Source organism: Amyelois transitella, chromosome Z, assembly GCF_032362555.1.
Source record: "Amyelois transitella isolate CPQ chromosome Z, ilAmyTran1.1, whole genome shotgun sequence".
Classification (NCBI taxonomy): Eukaryota; Metazoa; Arthropoda; class Insecta; order Lepidoptera; family Pyralidae; genus Amyelois; species Amyelois transitella.
In genome coordinates, this window is record NC_083535.1 from 550421 (window position 1) to 574990 (window position 24570).

At 34.5% G+C, this 24570-nt stretch overlaps 1 long non-coding RNA gene across 2 annotated transcripts in view; it reads left to right on the top strand.

Annotated features, from left to right (window-relative positions):
- LOC106130534 (uncharacterized) overlaps nt 1–24570 on the top strand; it is an 81566-nt gene that overhangs the window by 47502 nt on the left and 9494 nt on the right. For both annotated transcript variants that reach the window (XR_001228498.2, XR_001228497.2), the window contains 4 exons: nt 3833–4017; nt 13447–13504; nt 13745–13825; nt 14138–14212. This is a non-coding gene — a long non-coding RNA (uncharacterized LOC106130534). The remainder of the gene's footprint in view (nt 1–3832; nt 4018–13446; nt 13505–13744; nt 13826–14137; nt 14213–24570) is intronic.

Sequence of the window (24570 nt, forward strand, 5' to 3'; positions counted from 1 at the left end):
CGACCCATGTGTTAATAACTTGATCTTACATGTTATTCTTCGTGCTCAAGCGTCTAATATGATTGAGACACCAACATGAGGAAAGGTTTGGTAATGCGAGGAGAAAACTTATCTTTATTTCTCATTTAATAAAGTAATTTGATTAAAACAATTATCTACATGTAAAGAAAAGGCCAATGCTTATCTCTCGCTAATTCTTAGTATGCACATAAAATAACATTTTGAATTGAAACCCTGAATGAAATATGAATCAGTTAGAAATATGATAATTATGAGTAGATAACGTTTGATATCGTCGCGAAGATCTCATCAACTCACAAAATATAAACAATGTTGAAATTGAAATTAAATGTCATGACAATATTGCACTCCAGACAGAAAACAAATTGAATCAATCAAAACAAAAAAAAAAAGAATTGCAACAGGATGAACTAACTCGATTATCTTCAACTCTCCTAGAAACAGCAACCCTTAACATATCTAGATCCTAAAATTCCGTACCGCGTCTCACGCTCATTGTATCAATTGCTAACAATGTACAATTACGCGGTGTCTCGGTTATCATTGATGATATTTTACGTCGCTCGTAGTACTAGTGGCTGTGTGCGGTCGTGATTACGGGTGCACTCCTCGTGCGAAATGGAGTGCAACGGAACCGGCGTCTGCGTCCGATTGCACACGCGATTTTAGGTATGCGAAGAAAGCCATCTCTCTTCGCGTTGTGTGCTTGTCGAGATTCGTTGTCCCCATAGAAGTATATTGAGATCTTAATCAAAAAAGTCATTCAAAAATTTAAATTCAAAATTTTTTATTCATTATTATAGGATACTATTATATCGCTTAATAATTGTCGTATGGTTTAACAACTTGGTTGACGTCAAATAAATTACTTAAAAACTAAGTTTACTGCCGCTTCCAAGGCGTCAGTGCAGAAGAAGCGGTAACAAACATTAAAATTTTGACTATGCACTTTTGAAGGAATTAGTTTAATACCTTTCAGTTCTTTGGTAAAAACATCTCCACTGAAGCAATTTCTTGGTCAATCCATACTAGAAATAATAGTAACAACCTCATTAATTTCTCTCTTATATAAATTTCGTTATTGCATTACTAGGTTGGGCTTGATCAAGTATGTCCGTAGTTTGCACACTGTGAGATGCGTAATTAACTGTATTGATCGGATTGACGCGAATTTACCTAATTCGTCTTAATTATCTCATTGTATGAAGCTCCCTTCTTCATGGCTACATTTTCCCACTTCATCTTCGCCTCTTCGTCGGTACAGTTAGTTTCTTCCAAATTGCGTTCTCACTAGTCCCTCCTTTATTATACGATACTGATTATATTTGAAGTCCTAATGTCATGATATATTTATAGACGTTGTAATATGTTAATTTAAATCTGTCCATGTAGTGTTAGGATTTTGCAAACATTAGATATTGTCAGAATATATTTACTTTTCTTACCAGTTCTGTCCAACATCGTGGGCGGGTCGTTTATTTAGATCAGTCGACCGCAGTGGATGCAGACATTAATCTTTAAGAGGTACAGACAAACTACATACAAAGTGTAACATAGTTTCATTAGAAATATTTCTTGATTCTGGGTGACATTTTGTATCAGCTTTATAATGGCCTCGCGCCACTTTTCAATTCTGATGCTAAAGCTGTCTGCTTCCCATAATCGAACGGGATGGGTTTTCAAATTGATCTAAATCTCTATTTTGATTTAAAACTAAAGACGATCACTTTAAGAAGGTAAAGCACTGTCTTTTGTTATTTTTTTAATTCAAGTCAATTCAAAATCCCTAAGATAATCAATGTTCAAAAAGAGCACTGCTAAATGCACGAGGCTCATATTGAATATTATTCTTTTACAATGTGGGGTGACCGGACGCCCGGGGCGACACAGAAACACCACATAGTCACTACCGAGAATTACATTTTAGTTAGTGAGTTGAATACAGTTATTCCTTTTGCGAGGTGATTGGGTAACAATGTTATGGATATGCGGTCATTTTTAGAAAATTATTATCATCCCCATACAATCGGTATAAAATGTTTAAATTTTTCTTATGTTGTTACTGCTTTAAGTGGAGTTATTTTGTTTAGATACCATCACCGATAGCTTCACTCGATTGCAGTTAGGCAAATTGAAAATTATCATAATTGTTACACTAGAACATTCCATGTCAATCAGCTAATTACGTTAAGCCGCTAATGCAAAATCGAATAACATTCATCCCAATATGCCGCCCTTTAGGCGTACAAATTTGATTAGATACAATTTTAGAGGTGGTTTTAGATTTGAAATTTGTATCCGGATGCATAGTTCTCATATTAGTGCCGGCTCGAGACCGTCGCCTCGCAGCGCCGTTACTAGTTAGTGAAGTTACGTGACTTGGAATCTTATTATCGAATTTAAATGGACGGCCACTGCATGCCGGTGCGTCAGGAAGATCTACACGGTGGCTAATTTGGTGCCTTATATGATGTAGGAAGTATACCTAACGTTAAATTACAACTAAATGGTGAAGGTTCGTTTGCTACGCTAGCTGAAAAATGCTCGCTTTTGTGATGACTGGTCAAGAGAAAGTCATCGTTGACGGTGATTTGTTGTCCCGGGTCGGTCCTTTTTTGTCATGGTCATAAAGTCGATTATTTAGTCCCGTTTGTATATAATGGAGGTGAATAGTTTTTATTTTTTCTTTTTACATATAGCGTTTTGAATCCAATAGAAATTCTTAAGTCATTTTGGACAATTTTGGTGAAGCTTTTACGTCTTTTTCGTTAATTATATTATCGTTATCGTCAATTATATAATGTCGTTCTTAAATATGTACAGATTTCCAATATCTTCGTACATTGAGCTTTGATTTCGCATCCAGGTCCACAGAACCGGTTGCGATGAGAGTCCACGCTACGTTCCGTTACACCAAGTAGAGCATTGCCGCACGCAAGCCGCGCTCAGAATTAAAATCGTTATAATGTAAAACAAAACACATAAATCATTTTTATTTCAATTATGACTTATATTGCGAGAAATGTCACCACAACATAAATTAAAAATGCTTACTTGCAAACAACGTTGAACAAGAGTTCTCGAAATTCTCCAAACTAATTAGAGCGTTACACATGGGAATGGATGAAATTCGTGTTAGAAGAGCAAGTCTGATGTTTGTAAAGTAATTTCGCTCCGTTTGCTCCAAATCTGGAAGATAATAGGTGTTGTAATGACGTTTAATATATTATGATTGTACAAAATTTGTCGCCAATTTAGATTCATAGATAACTGTTCCATAGTAATTTCCAAATAAAAACCTAAAAGTTAGAATTCGGCGGAACTATATTTTGCTGATTAGTGTTTCTACGTCTTATATTATGTCGGTGTAAAAACAGAATACTAAATGTAAAGTACAACGAATGGCTAAAGTGATTAGTGACGCATAAAACAATATTGCCCCATTAGCATGATGAATTTCGGCCACAATCGCTTTAGTGATTTGCTGGCATATTGAGCGCGCTCCCACAGTTCCAAACAAACCTCGGGATCCATAAGCCTCTTTACGTGGGATTTGTCGGTCGACGAGGGACCAAACGCAGGTAGTCGACCCGGCATTCAACAAGTCACCCCCTGTCACAAAAACTGGGTTGAAATTTGTGCAATGCGTGCATTCCTTGCCTTTGTGCTGGCGGAGCGTGGCGAATATATTCCGTTACGGAATCGCTGGCGGGACAAGCGAGCCCAGTTTTTAGATACTTCTGCTTATTGTTTCTTTTCAAAATGAGATGTCAGGACGCAATTGTGATTCTTTATAATTCATTGTTCTCAGATCGGGCGCCCGATGCCTTGCTGTCGCGGACATCGGCGGTTCGCAACGCGACCGGGTTCACCGGATCATTACGACACCTGATAACACTTGATAAATGATTGAGAATCTTCAGGAGTGAAATAAACTCTTTATCTATGGCGTTATCATTATCATCACGCAGTCGTCGGACAGGAAACAGGTGCCAGGTAAGCTTTCTTGATTTATTTATTGAATTTATTATTTTTTATTGATTGTGTTTTGAAATCGTAAAGATTACACAACAAATCAAAAAGTCGATAGAACTAAGTAATCTAAAAATTGAGTTGCAACAAGTACTAGCTCATTCGAATTAATTTAACGTATGTTCTAATTTCTACCGTTTTAAATTATATTGAAGTATGTACGTATTCTAAATGATCATATAATAAGTAATTAAACAATTCATAAACAAATATCGCAATTGAAGGTAATGCCGTCCTCCTTCTTTGCATTGCGTTGTTGTATGATTGTTATTCACCCCGATCGGATTCGCTGACCAGTCGCAAATATGTTATTATTATCAGGAAATGATGTCATTAATGCTGTGCTCTTGTTATTATTACTTAAGTGACACTTAATAGCATGCCTGGTTAATTTCCTCTTTGATTCTGCATTTGTACTATAATTATAAGAGAAGCAATAATTGTTTGGTGTTGGAGAGTATAATAGATCAACAGGGTCACACTCGGTCTTAAGTTGTAAAATGGCATCATAGCATAATATCTCTTCAACAGATTTGACACGTTTCTTGTGAATTTCCTTTTTTATTGACTACAATATCGCCCTACATCTTTATACGAACGCGGCTAATGAAATTTGTAGAAGAATAAGTTCATTCGGCTGAATGGAACTATCTCTCATATAATAATGGAGAGATAGCCGGTATTTTGTTTTATTTAAAGCCAATGATAACGGCGCAGCGGACATGATAATTTGGATAGGTGTTATCGCTTTTGAAATTATATTATCAATTTGTTAGGGATTCTTAACTCACTGTGTTTCCTGGCACACGCCATTTCTAACTCGTTAGTTATCCATTCTTTTTAGATATTTTCCATTAAGTTGTGGTTAATTTTGCAACATAAATTTGTATACTGTATATTAAGCTTTTAAATTTCAGTAGTGTATAGTACATTCATTTTCTTATGCTATATAGGTCTGTTGTAAGATATAATTTCCTTTTTGTACAGCTCTTCAACGATGTTCCCACATATTGCATTAACAATATGGCAACTACCACGGTTTTAAAAATTTCAGTCAAATCTGCAGTGCTGGCCGAGACTAATTTTACAACAATCTTTTCTGATAATTCAGCGATGTGGCGGCCTCACCGCTTCGTATGGCTGGCGCGCAGCCAACTTTGTTACTACGGCGTATCTACTAAATCCGCGAATAGTTCTTCCATCCTACCTACTGTTATATCTGCTGCAGCCTTAGTTAGCGTTAATTACACCGTTTTATCACGCCCGTTATATTTTCCCATCATTTGTCCATTTTCTTCTAATGTTTTAACGTTATTGATTATTATAGTTTTCTTACTATTTATATAGTATTGCTATTTAAGGATTATTGGTTGTTTTACAACGATACAATTTATCCGTATTTAAGGATATGCACAAAAATTATCCTTATTAAACTTGATAAGTCCGTGCCTCATTGCTAATGCTAGCAGCGTTTCAGTTTGTCAGGTGTTTAAAAGGAGAATACACAGTAACAACACCGGTTGTTTAAAATTTAAAAATAACGCTGTTTGCTTTTAAATTCATATTTTTATACGAAATGATAGGTCGCAATAATTTCAATGAAACCTTTTTACGCGGAGGCGTTGTTCGTTTACATTATTCGTTCTAAATTTATTCCGGCGATGATAGCGTGACGTTCTGACGGGCACGTTCAACGATATGATTGTTATAACAAAACACGGTTATCGCCGTGTGACGGTGGCAACTTGTTTGCACCGATTGTTTTCATACGGACAATCTATCGGCCGTGTGGTTCCTATAGTTCTATAGTAGAAGACTATGCATTGAAATTTCTCATGGGTTAAGCAAATTCACGATTGCTTTATTAGAATTTCCGCTCGTATCTCTACGGTCTGTGTCTTAAACACAAACGGCCGTCTTAATACGAATAATATAAACTGATTTGTTTTCAACATTCTAGATAAGCCATTGTTCTTCTAAGACCGGGTCGGTGATGTTTTTCACATTTTGCGGAGTATTAAAATAATACTCGCGAACAATTTGACAAACGAAGAAGCTCGGATCGATAATAATACGATGCTCCAAACTTCCTGACATTAGCGTGACCGCTGCGCAGAACGTTTATTTACACCTACGAAGTAAGGTTGCTACTGCGCAGTGGATAACGTGAATATTGTGATAGTTAATTATATCAGGACCGAATGCGTCGTTGCCACCAGCAGAAACATCTTCCCAACCAAAATGTATGCTATCTTCGCCTTTATTATTATTTGCGTCTTAATTTTCTACTGTTATTGTTGTTCATTTTTCAATTGATTTGTCTTTGTTATATAAAACAACTAACTAATTAACTTTCAAACGTGTATATATAGGCTCTTTACTATAGGATTAGTTCGGTAGCAAAAGTCTCGGCGACAGCTCAAATAATTATTCCAAGAACTCGAAATATAGTAAGGCATCCTTTTTATAACTTTCTATTGTTTTATTGGTACAGGTGTACAATTTTCATAAAAGAAAATCTGTTTATTTACCTTTTGTTTCATTAGGGCTTCTGAATAAACGTTGAACTATGGTTGCTACTTTCTAAAGGAGAGTAAAGGCTAGAATACATACGATACACTTGTATATCAGATACTTGGTGATGCCAGTTTTTTTTTCATGTAAGATTATTGTCAGCCATGTATCCTGGTAAAAAGTAACTTGAACAATAATAAACATATCTATTTTGAAAAGCGCGAAATATGTTTTGTTGTAACTGTTATGTGCAGATTGCACATTCATGGCAGAGTGACAAGGATGCAAATATGTGTACAACACGACTTAGAGCGCATTTGACGGCCTCTGGCGCAGCGGTAGTACGCTTGTCTGTGACACCGGAAGTCCCGGCTTCGAATCCTGGCCAGGGCAAAAACAAACTTTTTCTAATTGGGTCTTGGATGTTCATCTATATCAGTATTTATTAAAAAATATAGTATCGTTGAGTTGGTATCTCGTAACACATATCACGAACTTACTTCGAGGCTAACTCGATCAGTGTAATTTGTCCCGTATATATTAATTATTGTTATTTATGTTTATTGTGGTTCCCGGCACCAGTATAAAAAAGAATAGGATCACTCCATCTCTTTCCTATGGATGTTGTAAAAGGCGACTAAGGGATAGGCTTACAAACTTGAGATTCTTTTTTTAGGTGATGGGCTAGCAACCTGTCATTATTTGAATCTCAATTCTATTATTAAGCCAAATAGCTGACGTGGAGCGTGGCCTATCAGTCTGTTCAAGACTGTTGGCTCTGTCTACCCCACAAGGGATATAGACGTGACCATATGTATGTATTTATTTAAACGGTTAGTGTGAATATGAGTGCGAGCTACACCGTTTCACAGAGAGTGTACTCCGGGCTTTCGGAGTAAAAGTGACAGTTCGATAAATAACAGCGAATGAATGACGTCGTTTCGAGATATGAGAGCAATGTCAAAGCCGCATTGAATAGCTACTACGCAAATACTAAAGCGACAAACGTTATCACTGCAGGTTCAGCAATGTACATAGTTGCTTATTTCTGTTCTCTCGTTTTACTCTCATTTTGACACCGTCTGTTTTTCTGTTTAGTTTTTATCGGCATTTTTGTAATACTTCTTCTTCAGCTTTAATATGTTGCTGATTCAAAGTTAATTAGTGCCATGTGGTTCCAGGCATCAAAAAATAAATTAAGAAGAATGGGACCACTCCATCTCGTTATCATGGATGTCGTGAAAAGCGACTAAAGGATAGGCTAGTAAACTTGGGATTCTTCTTTTAGGCGATGCGCTAGCAACCTGTCACTATTTGAATCTCAATGCAACTCGTATCATTAACCCAAACAGCTGAACATTGCCTATCAGTCTTTTCAAGACTGTTGGCTCTGTCTTCCCCGCAAGGGCTGTATACGTGATTATATGTATGTACCTATGTATCTTCAAAGTTAAAAGTAGACAGACTTTCAATTATAAAATAATCAGAACAATACAAAGATAGAACAGAGATGAAACAATAAAAAGATTCACCAAAAAAATCTAACCGTATGCTAACGAACTTAAGCGCGCATGCAGAACAAAAGCAGACAGCAGGTGTAACGCGACCGGCGTCATAAGCCGGTGCATGTAAATACTAGTAGTACTAAGAGGGAAATTCTCAATGGCAGCGTAAAACGGAGCGGAGAACAGGTGGCTTTGAACTCGCTGCGGCCGTCAACTTGCGCCGAGGTCAGCGCTGGATTTCCTAATGCCCGGTCACCTGGAAACATCCAGGTGATCGGCGAGGCTGTTGTTGTTGTTGTTGTTGTTCTTGTTGCATTTTTTTTTGCGTGTTTGTTTTGCTTCGGTTAGCGGGCACATTTTGGAATGAAGAAGTGAGATAGGGTTAACTTTATGCTCGCACGCAGCCGTTGTGTCTTTGTCTCTAAAAATATGGAAATAGTGGCGTATCGTCTTTAAGAAAGATGTGTGTGTGATGTGTTTGATGAGAATGATGCGAAAATACCGTCCTTTCTCATCCACGAATTGGGTCACTGTATATTTAAGCAATTGTTAAGTCAAATATTCGATCAGTTTCATAAATGCATAAGCGAAAAATGCGTTGTCTCTTCCGTTACTAAAACTACAACGCACATGTTACAGCCTTCGAGTGGAGCTTATTCAACACGTGCAAATACGCAACAAGGTTCCCCGGGATCGAAAGCGGGAAAATAGCTCTTGTTCCCGGGCCGTTTGGGTCGTAATTTTGCAGGGGGCGTTAAGTTTTAGCGTAAGGTTAACTGCGAATCGCAAACGCCGGAGCGCGCATGCGCGTAGCCATCGATTTCTTAATAAGACAAGGTTTTCCGATATCCGCGCCTCATGTAAAGTTAAAACCTAATTTGTAACTATTAGTAGGTATTGATGCGACACATGATTGAATGACGACAAATGAGTTAAAGAAAATATATATGCATTAATTTAAAAAAAATGACGACACGGCATAAACAAGTTAATTTTTGTGTGATACATAAATCACGCCTCTTAATTTTTTTTTAATTTACTTCATTTACGGACTATTTTTAAGAATGTCTTTTTCAGTATTGGTAGTTTATATAATACAATACACACAATTCAATTGTATTATAGATAACATCTTTCCTTGAATGACAATAACGATATTTCAAATATGAAGCAATTTATTTGCACCACATTTAAAATTTTTTCTAAGGAAAGAGTTCACTCCATTGAGAGATTGTTATTTGTAACAAGGAAACCCAACTTCTCTCACAAAACGACCGTGTCAGTGGAATAACTCCGCGCGCATTTGCGCCGCGCAAAAATACGAAAATAAACGTGTAAAATACCCCCCCACATGCGGCGTATTGTGCGACCGGAAGAATGTCTTGTACTGCACAGATAACGAACTGAACAATACCAGCTCCAATTAGGACAAACTCAATTCAATTCTTGGAAGCAAATGCAAGTCTTTGAAGTCAGTTTGTGTCTATTTTTTGGCAGCTGTTAATGTGGTTTACAATTTGGATTTTAGTAATATTATACATACAGTTTGATTTATATAGTTTAGATATTTTACGTAATAGGTAAAGTGTGACCCTTTTTAAAATATTCTGCAGTGAAATAGATGCATCCTACTCTTTGCTTCCATCTATTGTGCTATTAATTCAATTTTCATTTAATGTCTATGATGTATTAAAGAAAATATCGTCTTTTTTTCCTGTATTCTTCTACGGGAATCTTAGCAGTATCAATATGGTTATCCACATTCTATTCACATTTTTGCCTTTTTGGTCACAGTCATTTGTTAGATAAGATACTATTCTACATATTGTTCTTTTGACATATTGTTCTATTTCTGACTTGATAAAGAAAAAGTTCTTGTGTTAAAGATTACGCGTATACCTATAACCTCTTAGGTAAACTAAAACGAAATGATAAATGAACATAAAGGCGGGCTTATCTCAATAGCTATTACATTCATTCAACTTCTCTCTCGGTGATATTGCAGCTCGTGGGACTGAACACTGGAGCACCGACGTGCTTCATTATGGCAATTATAAGGTCCAGTCGGACGGAATACAAACCACCAGTGTTGCCCACCTCAGGGTTAAGTCAAATTATATCAGCTTAAAAAATGTAGAAACCTGATTCAACGTTTAATTTTTAGTGATGTATTTGATTTTCCATTCATGCGCGGAATGAGGAATTGTTTATGGTCACCTTCCTAAAGTTCTCTTTTTTTAAAATGAAATTTGTACAAATTATAAAGAATCTGTGCATTTCGTTATCAAAACTGCAACCGGTGTTGGTAAATATCGAAAAACCTGTAGATCTATATACAGTTAAAACTGAGGGGTTGGCTACACCGCTAACCGCATGCAAATACAATACATTTTCACAATTATTATTGGAAAGGGCGGCGTTTACAGTCCACTAGCCTCAGTTATTTACGGAAGTTTTTATTTCCATACATATTCATTCACGGATCGTTTATAGTTCATCAGATGTTTATCAATACTGATTGTATTTATTTGTGCGAGAAATAAAATCTATATTGTTTAAATCCACTGCACCCCACGTGTTGTTTGCTGTGCAAATATGTTTTCATATCGGTCGGTATATTTTAAAGTACTCACCTGTTGCCATTTTGGTTCATCTTTTGCACCGGCTGTGTTAAACTGGTCTTCGACGTCCTCGGGTGTGACAAGACTGTTCAGGTGTCGCAGGCCAATACAACATTTTCACGCTCCGACTGGTAGATTTAAGTAATCTTCCTTGTCGCCCAAAACCAAAATTGTTTCAACATCGTAACACATTAATGTATTCACTCCTTAAGTTCCAATATTAGGTAATCAGATATTTTTTGTGAGTCAGATATCTTTAGGTTGACTGATAAAGTTTATTTAATGTATATTTGATAGTGATGTCCTGATAGAAATTGTGGACATTCGCAAACGCTTGTGCGTAATAAAAGATACTACACTATCCATTATATCGATCTTGGTTCAAAGAACATGTAATGATAACTCATTATTGTATGGAATGATTACCTACAGTGTGAGTCATTTTCAGTTCAGGCTATTGAATTATAAATATTTATTGAAATGTCTCAATATTTGAACAACTTCTCGTAATGTTGTGTTCACTTTACGGTAGAGAAAGTTTCATTATCATCTCTGGCACTTGTCTCAGTTACGCGTTTCAGTAATACACCACGGTCTAGGAATTGGAAGGTCAATTTAAATAGTTCTTACAGGCACAATCTTTTAACAATGAAATTACTTAAGCTTATCGACTGTTGGGTGGCAGTATGAAATGCAATCGTCAATTTTGTAGCATTGTCAGGTAAATGCTTTGCTTGCTTGTTTTTTAATTAAGTAGGTACTTACACAATAATTTTTAGTGTTATAATTTTATTTGCAATAAAGGGTATTATTATATCTATACTTGATCAAATCGGAGACGTTCTGGCAAAAGGTCAAGTCAAGAGTACCCCAAACCGACTAGCTTCACAGAATTATGCAGGGATCGTGGCAAGTGGAAAGGTTTAGTCTCTACCTACTCCTCCGGGAAAGTCGCGTGATTTTATGTATATTCTTCTAACTTTACAATGAAATCTTGATGGAAAGTAATGTTATGTACCTACCACTGAGTGTTGACCATTTGGAAATGGTGCAGTGCATTTGTCAGTTCTGTTTATGAGAACATGTGTCATTTAGACGTTGGGCACGGAAGTCGTTAATTTACGACGACTCGAGTGATGTAATCATTTTATTTATGCACCTTTTATGGACAGCCATAATGTAAATGACTCCTGTTTTGGTGCAAACTTTGAATATACTCTTTGATATTCTGCTGGGATCAACTAATTTGAATTATTTAGCATCGTACGTTAGATACATTTGTTTACTACTCTTGCAGTCTTAGTCACATCTTGTCAAAATATCTTAAAAGTGTACATATATTTTCTTTATGTACCCACGCATAAATAATATTTATATCGAAAAATTATTGTGACTGATAAAAATGAAAGCAAAAGTCATCGTTAGTGACTGTTTTGACGATAATCTGTGTTTAATCTCCATCGTAAATATTTTTACGATTTGGAAACAAATACACTTGTACATATATCAATCTGTTAAATTCGTCGCTATCAGCAAGAATCCAAATTATTTTTCATCTCTCATAAGATGTTCATTTAATATTTGATTACATGCTTTACAATAAATTACTTAAGTGCTAATCAAAATATCATTGTTGGTGCAGCGGTAGTGCGCTTGTCTGTGACACCGGAGGTCCCGGGTCCGAATCTCGGCCAGGGCATAATAAGAAACGAACTTGCTCTGATTGGCCTGGGTCTTGATGTTCATACATACATACATATGGTCACGTCTCTATCCCTTGCGGGGTAGACAGAGCCAACAGTCTTGAAAATACTTAATGGCAACGTTCAGCCATTTGGCTTAATGATAGAATTGAGATTCAAATAGTGAAAGGTATCTATATAAGTATTTATTATAAAATATCCTTAAGTCAGTATCTTGTTACACAAGTCTCGAAATAACTTCGAGGAATTCCATAATATATACGTTCCACAAATTTTCAAGCAACGTCGTTATTTGTTCAATCTTGGTAGAAAATAATACTTTGCAATTACGACTCAATCAGTGAGCGGAATGGTTGAACGAAGCGTTGGGCGCAGTAAACGAACCGATCTATCGAAATAATGTTGTACTACCCTCAGATAATGTTATTTGTGTCGTCGAAGTCTGCGCGACAGACATGCGAATAATTATTTCGGTTAAATGATCAATTGTCATAATTGGTAGTTTGGTCAACACATTGTCCACACCTCATTAAAGTGGTTGGTCTAGGAGTGTCGAGGGCGCATGCGCGGGTACGCACAGAGGCAAGGGCTTGTTGCACTCAAATCCGATGGCGGTGAGGTGAGCGTGTTGTTTGCGATCATTCGCGCGCCGCCCGCCGTCACCTAACGTGTGGCATCTGCTAACGGTAATGCAACAGCTGTTACCTTTGCTGTATTGTTTTTTTTTTCTTTCCATAAATTCGTGTCCGGTAACGCAAGGCTTATTTTTTTAATTTTTTTTTGCGGTCAGTTTATTTTTTTTTCTGCGAGTTTTGATAGCAGTGTTTGACGGTAGACGAGTTTTGAAAATCGAAAAAGGAATGTACAGTTAATGCTTATTTAAAAATATAGTGCTAGTTAACGTGTTGAGAAATAAATCATGAAACAGAAAAGTTACATTTTTTCAGAAAACTAAGCTCGTATATTATGTAACTTTTTTTATTTATCTTGAATTAGGTGTATTCCGGTGCAATTTTTTTTTTATATTAATTATAATTTTTTCTTTCGCAGGTAATGATGTGGTGCTGTGTGACGTAACTGAGGAATATTTATTTCTATTACGCCACCGGTGAGTTTTGCATAGTGTTTAATTTCTATAGTTTTATATTTGAAATACCCTCTGTTTTGTTATAATATTGTGCTCTGCGAATTTTCCATTTTTATTTTTAACTGTGTCCGCTCTGCTGAAGCTGTGCGCACTATATTTATAATTAAATTAGAATATAGTATTATATATTTCTGTTATATTATGTACCCGCTTTAGTTGATTATGTTCTCGTTTCAAACAACAGATTTTCTCTTGTTGCAGACACAATGACGCGGTTCGTTGACAATCGGTGACAAGAACATCTTCGAGCTGATTAAAAGAATTATCATCATACCCTCACAGGTAATTATCAAAATATGTAATTTCTTTATTATATGTATTTTATTTTTCATTTAGACTTAGATAATTTTATGTGTTATCATCGTTAATGCGAAATTTAACATTGCTACAGCGACTTAAATTTTTTTTTAATAGGTCAACGGGAAGATATTTATTCGTTTGTTTTTTTATTTTTATATACATATATGTAACCAATAATTATTTTCCCCCAGATTTTGCTTCGCAAATGTGATAATCTGTTAGTGTTTAAGGTGCTGGCGTTTTAGTTAGAAATTTTATAAATCATTTGAATGGGTTTTGTGGTCCGTTTGACAGCAGCAGAGCTTCGAGGGCGACCGGTGGCGGCCGCTGGAGCAACGTCGAACGTCCGAGCATCCCTGCACTGCCCAGGTAGGTCATATGTCTGTGAGAGAAACAAAAGACCGTCAATCCATTGCAATTCAATCATAACCTCATATCTCTCACACGACTTTTACGCTTTTCATGCATTATTATTTTCATCAACTTTCATCCCCTCATCTATGTATTTTATTTGTTTTTGTTTTTATTCCTCATGTATGCGCTTGAGCGACTTATTTTTTATGTCATCACATTTCATGAGTTTTCGAAACATGTACGTATCATTGTTGTGTTATCATGCTCATTTCATTCATTCTGTCGTATTAATTTAAGCTGTAGACATTATCGAATACCTTATTAACATTTTCAGTAACATCGTGAATTGCATGTTTCGTTCTATTAGATTTACCATTTGGTTAATTATCTTTGTTGTTTGTCTAACCAGTGAAAATCTTGGATATAAAAATATAAGAATAAATTCTAATTTTTAACAATAATAAAAATTAATTTTAATTCAATCAAATATCCGTGACTTAAGTACAAATAAAAAGTTTTACTTTCCTTTAAAAAAAGAACAGTGTAAATTCATAATTAATAAACCATTCGCATTCATTATTACTGATTGAAAGTTAAATTTTACCGTCTGAAAGTTCGCAATCAAATGTCGCGTATTTCCATTAATATTAAATTAACAAACACTAAATTATATTGAAATTTATTTAAAACCATCGGTAAATTTTACTCAAAATTAAACTAATTGCATTTCAGAACACAATTGAATTTACACATTCATTTTTAATGCTGCTAAAATCTATAATCCGTTAATCGAATATTGAGTTTCATTCGCATAATAATAAATAAAATGGATTTCTCGTTTTTGTTACTTGATAAAATAACGCTAAATGTAACCTGATGTTGATTGAATAAGTGCATTGTGTATTTCAGTATTCAGTATATCGGATATTCCAATTTACCGGAAAGCGCAAATCCGTGATTGGATTAAAAAAATACTAAATGGAATGTTTATTTTTACGCCCAGCAAATTGAACTATGATTTATTCGGAAACATTTTTAGGAAAAGGTTTTAGAAGGTTATTTAAATTGTTTCCTTATTTTTTTTTATTACAACTTCTAAATATGATTAATCAATTTTACGGTTTAATTAGCGTATAAATACTAAGATTACTTTTTATGTTGTCTGAAAAATAACCCGTTATAATGTTTTGATGTTTAATTTTTTGAAGTACCTAGTCGATACTCGTATTTAATATTTTTACAAATAATATTAATTATGATTGTATTAGCTCGGGTCAACCCTGTAACTTTGCATCGGAAAATGCTATTGTGTCAAAGTGTAAAGATAAATAAATTTATAAATAACAAAAAACTAAAAATTACACGTTAATATTTATCGCATGTCGATAACAACTTACCAAATTGCATTAAATTGATGACATATTGTTATTTTAATGTGTTCGAATAAATATCTAACAGCGTCAACACATGAAACTATTTCCCAAACACGGTTCTCGAAATTCCTACATGTGATGGGCATTTGGTGGGCACAAATGTTTCGGATTCCTGTAATACTGCGGCTGCGCAGTGTTACCGCTGTTACGCGGCCCAGCGCGTCAAATATTTCAGCCTACCCTCACAATAATAATTTCAAACAAGTGAGCTAGGCTAATTTTCGGAAACTGTTCGTTCGTAACTTTCCTAATTGGAGTTTGAATATAATTTAAAATTAATTATTTCCAACTGACAAATTGTGAATCGTTAATGAAATAAAATTTGTTTTTGTTATAATAAAACACATCGAACCATGCAATTCAATTGTATAGTACTACTCTCGTACCTGTTTCAATTGGAATAAGCTATATTTTACTTAGAACATTTCTGTGTGGTAGACACAGAACACTACTTAAGAATACCTACTTTGAAAATGTTCTCGTGATGACAGAAAAAATGTATTTTGATGATTAAAATGTTATGATTTTATATTTGCAAATGTATATATTTATGAAATATTTGTATGTACCGTTTTCTGGTGTGACTTTGCGATCTGTGTTATAAACCCGATTCATATTTTAAACTTCATCAAAAATGTATTTGTAACCAACAATTAATATTCAGCGACCGTGTTTTCAGACTTAAAAAAATATTGGAGTTCAATTTCAGTCTGCTGTTCTGCGGCTTTTAAAATTAAATCCCCTGTTATTGTTTCACCTGTTTTATTTTCACTAACTGAACGATCTCTTGAATTGTAAATTTATTTTTTTTAAATAATTGTTTATTTCGGTGCTTAAGTTATTTGACAGTGATAGTCTCGTTAAAATTTGTTTGCATATTAACTTTATTTAATATGACCAAATAATGGAAATACCATTACATTACTTATATAATAACCTAATTGAAAATGACGTTTTTAATTTTATTTAAATATTCGCGTCGTTCAATTTTATGTTTTGTTTTTACGTCCGTGTACACGGTCGGATGAAGTAATGATAAAAAATATTTTCGTTCTTATGCGTTCGCGCAGTTACACCTAACCTCCTTACACATTCGGGATGCCGAAAATTATTATAAAGTCAACATATAAGTGACGTCTGCGATTTCTTAAAATATATTTTTTTAGATATTAAAATTATTCAAAAGAGTCATCCATGCTTTTCAATGTATGACATTTATTAAAGACATAAATGTGTGATAATAATTAAAAGCACAGTAAATATTCATTGACTGCTATATTAGATCTGAATTTAATTCCAACATTACTCATAAAGTTACTCTCAAAAATATTGGCATACCGAACGTGTGAGGAGGTTGTATATCTTTATTTAGAGTAGCTTCTAGCACGTGACGGGTCGCCGGCGCTGGCTCCCTGCCGCGTGAAAGACACGGGTGGTGAGATGTCCAGTACATCACCAATTCTCACTACCTTGTCTTTCATGTGGATCGAGCAGCTCTCGTCGAACAGCCAAGAAGACGCAACGTATTCAAGATTTAATATATTTATCGTGTTATTGATAATTGTATATATTTATCATGTTTATGGATATATCGGATTTTATTATGTGAATGTTTCGACCGTTGCTGTGATATTGATCGAATTTTAGCGAGTTGAATTAATATTTAAATACGTGCTAAAATTGCGCATACATTTTTGTGTGCAATCTGTTTTTAGTCACAATATGTAAAACGCTTCCGTATCGTCCATTAAATTCTGTAGAAACAGAAATTTAAATCAGCATTTAACTTGCCTGCCTTCAGTAAGTTTGACTATTAAAAAGTCAATTTTATTCCGCACATAGGATAGGTGTCAGTCAAAGGGTGAAATGTGCAATTTATAGTCGAAAGCCAGTTAATAACGGGACAGTACCTGGCCGGGCACCGTTTTGATGCAAAATGCAATAAATAGCCTCTCAACAAACATAGTGCTCAAACAGAAAATGCAAACAAGGTTCACAGACGTGCGAAATTAAAACCGACTTTGTAAATTTATCCAGCCGTGATGGCTGGCTTCAAAATTCCAATATTCAACGTTAATTAAGCCTACGGACAGTGACTGCAGCGACCAAATACTTGAACCATAATTAATAAATGTACTTTTGGTAATTAATTTGCAATCAATTTATTTGTGTAGTGTTGTTCTGCCGAGACTCGGCGTGTATATTTTGGTTTAATACGAATACCAACAACAGGACGCGTCCGATTTGTCATAATTATAAATTTATTTTAAAAGCGCGAGGCCAGCCGTCTTCTGTCTTTGATTTTGACTATCATATAAAAGGGTGTTTTATAACTATTCGTCCATGTTGTTTTTTTAATTATATTATAAATTTTCTTTTAATATGGAAGCAAATTCGTTACTGTTTTAAAAATCACATTCTTTTTGAATAAGTCTTCCTTACCTTAACCTAAGGGGGTAACAGTTTTGAAATAAGTCCAAGTTCAGCTGAAATAAAATGACTAAATTAAACGTTAACTTAATTACCTACATATTAATTTGATGAGCTAGTTTACTCATTTGTATTTAGAATACATATTTTTTTTTTATTATTGTCTCAAACTTGTTGACATCAATGCGTTGGCATTCAAATTTCGAAACAAGTATGTATCGACGCTGCTATTTGGCAGTGACCTTCCACTTGATTGGTCGGATCGTTGACATGTCATTGCTCTATCGAATGAAAACGCGCTTCATTTCAACTCTGCATGGCCGCTTTGATCTCTGTTTACACAATTATTATTTGATTGGATGCGTTTTACTATCTATCATATATACGTCATTAGGTATTTACCATTTTATATTAAAAACCTAATTTATTTATTTATTTCAGCAACTTAAGATGATGTCTTTAAATTTATTTAGTAAAAAAAAATTATAATAATTAAAAATAATAATTGCATTTAAAAGTTACTTCAAATTAAGTACCAGAAAAATATTGTAAAAAATGTAAGTGACGTAAAAAAGTATCAAAGTTCAAGTTAAGTAAAACACTTGCACAAGTAGGTTATATTCAATAAAAAAGTGAATAAATGCAGTTAGGTTTTCTTACGACTAATTTTCCTTTATATTCGCGATTTAATTATAATTTTTTCTGTTTTATATTTGAAAGAAATTAATAAAATTTTATTATTTAGATTTCGATGTGAAAATACCTTTTGGAAATAAAAAAAAAGTTAGCTGTAAATAAAAATTTTATGCCACAATTAAAATGAAATAAAATTAAAAAACCCTTTTGACAGTTAATGATTGTTTTCTCGTGAAAGACAAGTTATTTTTCATTATTCATAAATGAAACTGGAAATACATTAATTAACCTTTCGATGCAGACAACTTTCTCAAAGGAATTCGTTATGTTTTTGTATCGTTAACTAGGAAAGTATCTTGTTTTTTTAATTATTTTGTAATTTTTAAAAATGTGCATTTGCGTAAAATTAATTAATACTACTTACTACGTTTCTCAAAGGCTGGCTAAAGTAAACTAAAATATTGATTAAAGGCAATGAATGTTATGGGAATGTGACTTAAGTGTAATATTTTTTTTATGTTGTCTTTGTGATAAAATACATGACAATAAAAATTACAATTTGGAGATAAATAATTGAGACTGGACAGGATAAACAACTCTTATAAAACTACTCGGATTATTAAAAAAATAATTCAAATAAAAGCTTAAAATATATATTCTTTTATTATTGGGAACTTCGGTACCTAGAGCAGACTCACACTTGACCGGTTTATTAACGCATGCCGTGACATTGACGCAAATTTGCTGAATACGTTTCTTGTTCACTATCAATGTTGATGTTTTTTTTAAATAATAATGATAACCTTTATAATTCAGATAATTTTATCTATCGCACTGGATAGTAAATAATTTTTAAAAAGTATTTTTTTTTGTATAGTAAAAACATTGGTTACCGTCTTGGAAGCTTGTGGATTTTTGACAAATAGTATTTTATTACATTTAAGTAACTTAAATTTAATTTATTGAAATGTTGAATGACGTGCCATTTTCTGCATAAAATATTGATTTTAATTGTTGAAAATTTTATTATAAATCACTTAAAATAAATTTAAAATCATCAATTCTGCATTGCCATGAATTGACGTATTACACTAGAGACATGTCAAAATCAATGTTACCAGTGTCGAAAATTAAATATTTAAAACTCCCAGATCAATACCTAGTACCTACCCAGGCCATTCGTATTGTAGTCTTGCAATTTTAATATAACGACCTAGTTCCGTGATATGTTACTCGTACACCTACATTTTTGATGAATCTATTTGGGGTCAACTGGAAATTATTGTATTATTATACCCGCCCTGGAAAAGCTTGTCTAATTGCAGTGTCTTTGTCATCATTGCTATAATAAATTATGAAGGCCGTTGTTTTTTTTCTTTTTTTCAATATTTCTCACTCCACTTGTTCCCGTGGGTGCCAGTGTTCTCCCCACTTTGTCTCTGGTCTTTGATGGTTGATATCGATATAAGCATAGGTAAAAGTATAAGGTAACGCCAGGATAACAACTTTGTACGGTTTTTTATTATCGATGGGGAAAACCCTTTTAACGGACAAACTCCCGGTCCTTAACCCGGGAGAGTGTGGGACTCCTGGCACCTAATATACCAGCCTACCCACTAAACCCCCTCCGTGCGCCCTTCTTGCCATTTTGAGGGCATCATGGGATCACAGGCATTTCACCAGGACGCCCTCTGGCTGCCCAGCGCTCAGTCCCGCAATAAGCGCATTATAGAACTACTAGCGACCCGCCCCGGCTTCGCACGGGTGCAAAATTATAAATGTTATTATACATAAAAACCTTCCTCTTGAATCACTCTACCTGTTACAAAAAACCGCATCAAAATCCGTTGCGTAATTTTAAAGATTTAAGCATACAGACAAACAGACTAAAATAGCGACTTTGTTTTATATTATGTAGTGATTATATATTTATTGTTAATTATCTCCGTAAAATGAAAGTTTACAATAATTGATTGTGTTAGATTTTTTAATAAGTCCAACAGTCGCCGCTGGTTTATTTCGTTGTCAATCGTAATTTTCCATGACAGACCCGTCGAGGTATGGTTTTCAAAAACAAGGACGACATTGTTTAGTCAACGGAATATAAATATAAATAACTCCACTTGAAAATAACGTGTTTCTAACAATGTGTTCAATGATTCTCAATACGGTATGTTTTACTGTCACCTCATTCTTTGTAGGATTTGGTGGATAATTGGTCCGCCGAACCGACCTAGTCGGGGGTGTTGGATTTCTTTTATTCAGTCTTTATTAATATCTCAGATATTGGGACGGGTACTACTAGTGCCAATATTATCTGTAAAGGGAGACCTTGGTATTTTTAATAAAGAATTCTCTTTGTGTTAGGACGATTGGTTCTTTTTTTTGTTATAGATAATGAATTTGTTTAACTTGCAGCGGTGATTGCACCCCGGGTATAATAAGGCCTTTATTTTTCATAGCTGTGCCCGCGACTTTGACCGCGTGGAATAGTTATTTGGGCATCATTGAATCCCTCAAGGTTGAATAATTTTCCCTTTTTGTTTCACATTTTCCATTATTTCTTCGCTCCTAAATGTTCGCGTTATGTTATATAGCCTATAGGAGAATAGCCTTCCTCGATAAATGGTCTATTCAACACAAAAAGAATTTTGCAATTCGAACCAGTAGTTCCTGAGATTAGCGCATTTAAACAAACAAATTCTTCAGCTTTATAATATTAGTATTGATTAGTGAGTATACAATTTTGAACAACGGGTATAGATTGAGTTGTTATAGAAATTATGACGGTACAAAAATAGATTTGTGTCGACATCACTAACATCACACTCCAACTGTCAATCAAAGCGAGGAAAATTACCAATAGCAGCGATGAGTCTAAATCGCGATTACAAAGATTTCACGGATTACAGCATAAATACAACCTCCGACTCAACATCGTCTGCCGTCTGGGTTCCCCAGGCATAACACGTACCCTAGCGGAAGATTTTCTCTTTGGTCGAGCCTTATCATCGCTCCCGCTACAAGATTTCTTCAGAAAACTAGCGGATTTTTGAAATTGAGGGTAAAACCAACGAGTAGAGGGTTAAACCCACTGCGTAGAGAAGACAAGTAATATTATGCCAGATTTTGTGTTTCTTGATGTCAGTGGGACTAATTCAACACTATCTCCGCTTCGATTCACTTTCTTCGCACAGTTCAGACAGACGTTCATCATTGTTCTTTCCATGATTGTTTTCTTACTTAATTTGTTTTTTTTTTCAATGATTAAAAAGTAAATAAGTTATTACAGGCGGGGCGTTGCGTGATGCGTTTTTGTTTTATTCCGGTACCAACTCTTCATCTCACAAACTGTCTATTGAGATTTTGGTTTTTTCATAAATCACAGAAAAAGTATGAAACACGTTTGAAATATTCGAAAAATTTCATGAATTTCGTACGATTGAAAAAGAAAATCTAAAAATAAGAATTTTGATTATTTCCAACTGATTAAGGAAAAGAAGTATTTAAACATGAAATGTGCCAAGCTCGGAACATAAGTACATATTTATAAAAATGTCTATATACCTTGCAGGATAGACAGAGCCGCCAGTCTTGGAAAGACTCAAAGGCTTTGTTCAGCTATTTGGCTTAATGATAGAATAGTTGAAATAAAATAGCTTGTGTCTGCGCAGTCCATAAATACCTATGTCAAAAATACCTGTTTGACCTTTTACTAGACATTATTTTTACTATAAAGTAACATTTTATACTTTATTATATTTAAAAATTTACATTGTTTTCACCAAAATTTTGCTAATTGAAAGCTTTCTTTGACAACACCATCGGGCGATACAGAAAATCAGCACGTGTAAATATTGCTATATCAATTAATAACTGTTAATAAATTGCTGCTAATAATATTGTCTATTAAAAAGAAAGAATAAAAAGTCGCATTTCAGTCTTTTTTAGACTGTTGGCGCTGTTAACGTCGCTGAAGATAAACATGATTATATGTATCAATTTAGCAATATACGAATTGGAATCTGACCTATTCAAAATTGCAAAATTCTAACAGTACCGATATCAATCTCGGCCGAGCTCGGAAATTCCAATTATTTGGATATAATATTGAAATATGCTGAACGTTCAATTATTTAATCAAAACATTTCACTTTGTTGTGTGCCCTGCATAGTTTTTGAAACTAGAATGCATAAATTGTTGACTCATACAATATTTGTTTATTATAATTCCATTATTTATTTAACACGACATATTATATTTTAATAAATAGTAATATTAATTCAATTTTGATTTTAAGTGGAATCGGAATGTATTGAATTTAATTAGTTCTATTATAACGTTATTTTTTTCAATGTTTCTGTTGTATTTTGTCTCTTTTTTTTAGCGTTTTTATTTTTGGTGTGAAACCAATCTTTCGCAGTACTTACAGTATTTTCTGGTGTTGTTGTTTGAGTGGGTCGGTAATCTCTTCAGTTACAATTGTATTAATTTAAACATAATATTACCCTGTAACTCCTACAGGAAAATCTTTTTGAAAGTTGAAATTACTAAGTCTAGCATTACGTAACGTTTAACCGTGGGATGCAAATTATTATTTGGAAAACATAGTCTTGCAGTTATCGCTAGGTCTACATAATGTGGAGGTAGGTTGCTTAAACAGTTTCTTTTGTGTAATGCAAATATTTTGTATAATATTCTCTTATAAAATAGCAAGATGCCTGTTTTACTCTTTTTCTAACAATAAAACTATACAGTGAAAATATGTGAACACTCCACAAGAATGGAAATTTACTACGTTTTATAATTTACACGGGTGAACCAGCGGGCTGTAGTACTGTACTATAATATACTAGACTAGCTGTGCCCGCGACGTCGTGCGCGTGGAATAGTTATTTTGGGCATCATTGAGGCCCTCAAGGATGAATAATTTCCCCCGATTTTTTCACATTTTCCATTTGTTCTTCGCTCCTAATGGTTGCAGCGTGATATTATATAGCCTAAAGCCTTCCTCAATAAATGGTCTATTCAACACAATAAGAATTTTTCAATTCGAACCACTAGTTCCTGAGATTAGCGCGTTCAAACAAACTAACAAACAAACTCTTCAGCTTTATAATATTAGTATAGATATGGCTTAATCTCAATTCCATCATTTATTTATTTACGCCAATAATACAACGGTAGCAGTACACCCCTTAAAATCATGGCCTATCAGTCTAACCGAGACTGCTTGCTCTGTCTACCCGGCAAGGAAAGTAGATGTAACTACATATATGTATAAATAAATACATATAAATATATACGGGACAAATTACACAGATCGAGTTAGCCTCGAAGTCAGTTCGAGACTTGTGTCACGAGATACTATCTCAACGATACTATATTTTTTATAATAAATACTTATATAGATAAACGTCCAAGACCCGGGCCAATCAGAAAAGTTCTTTTCTCATCATGCCCCGGCCGGGATTCGAAACCGGGACCTCCGGTCTCACAGACAAGCGTACTGCCGCTGCGCCACAGAGGCCGTATATGTGTATTTATGGCTTAATAACAAACATTGGAAAAATTGGAGGGATGTCCTTATCCCTATACGAAGGTCTCGTTTGTCTGAAATTGTAACTCGATATGCATTGTTGTGTCACCCCTCACGTCGGCTGTTTCGACTAAGATAGGTACAGAGACTTATAGCCTTCGAATCTTGGTAGGAATACCTAACAATTTAGTGTGAACCCCACTTTGAAGTTTGGTTAATGTTATAGTTTAATGTGAGACATGAGCGTGTGTTGAAAGTGTAATAGAAAAATTAAAATTGCTCATTAAAAGAGAAATTTATTAGTGCATCAAATATTTTGCGTATCTAAAATATA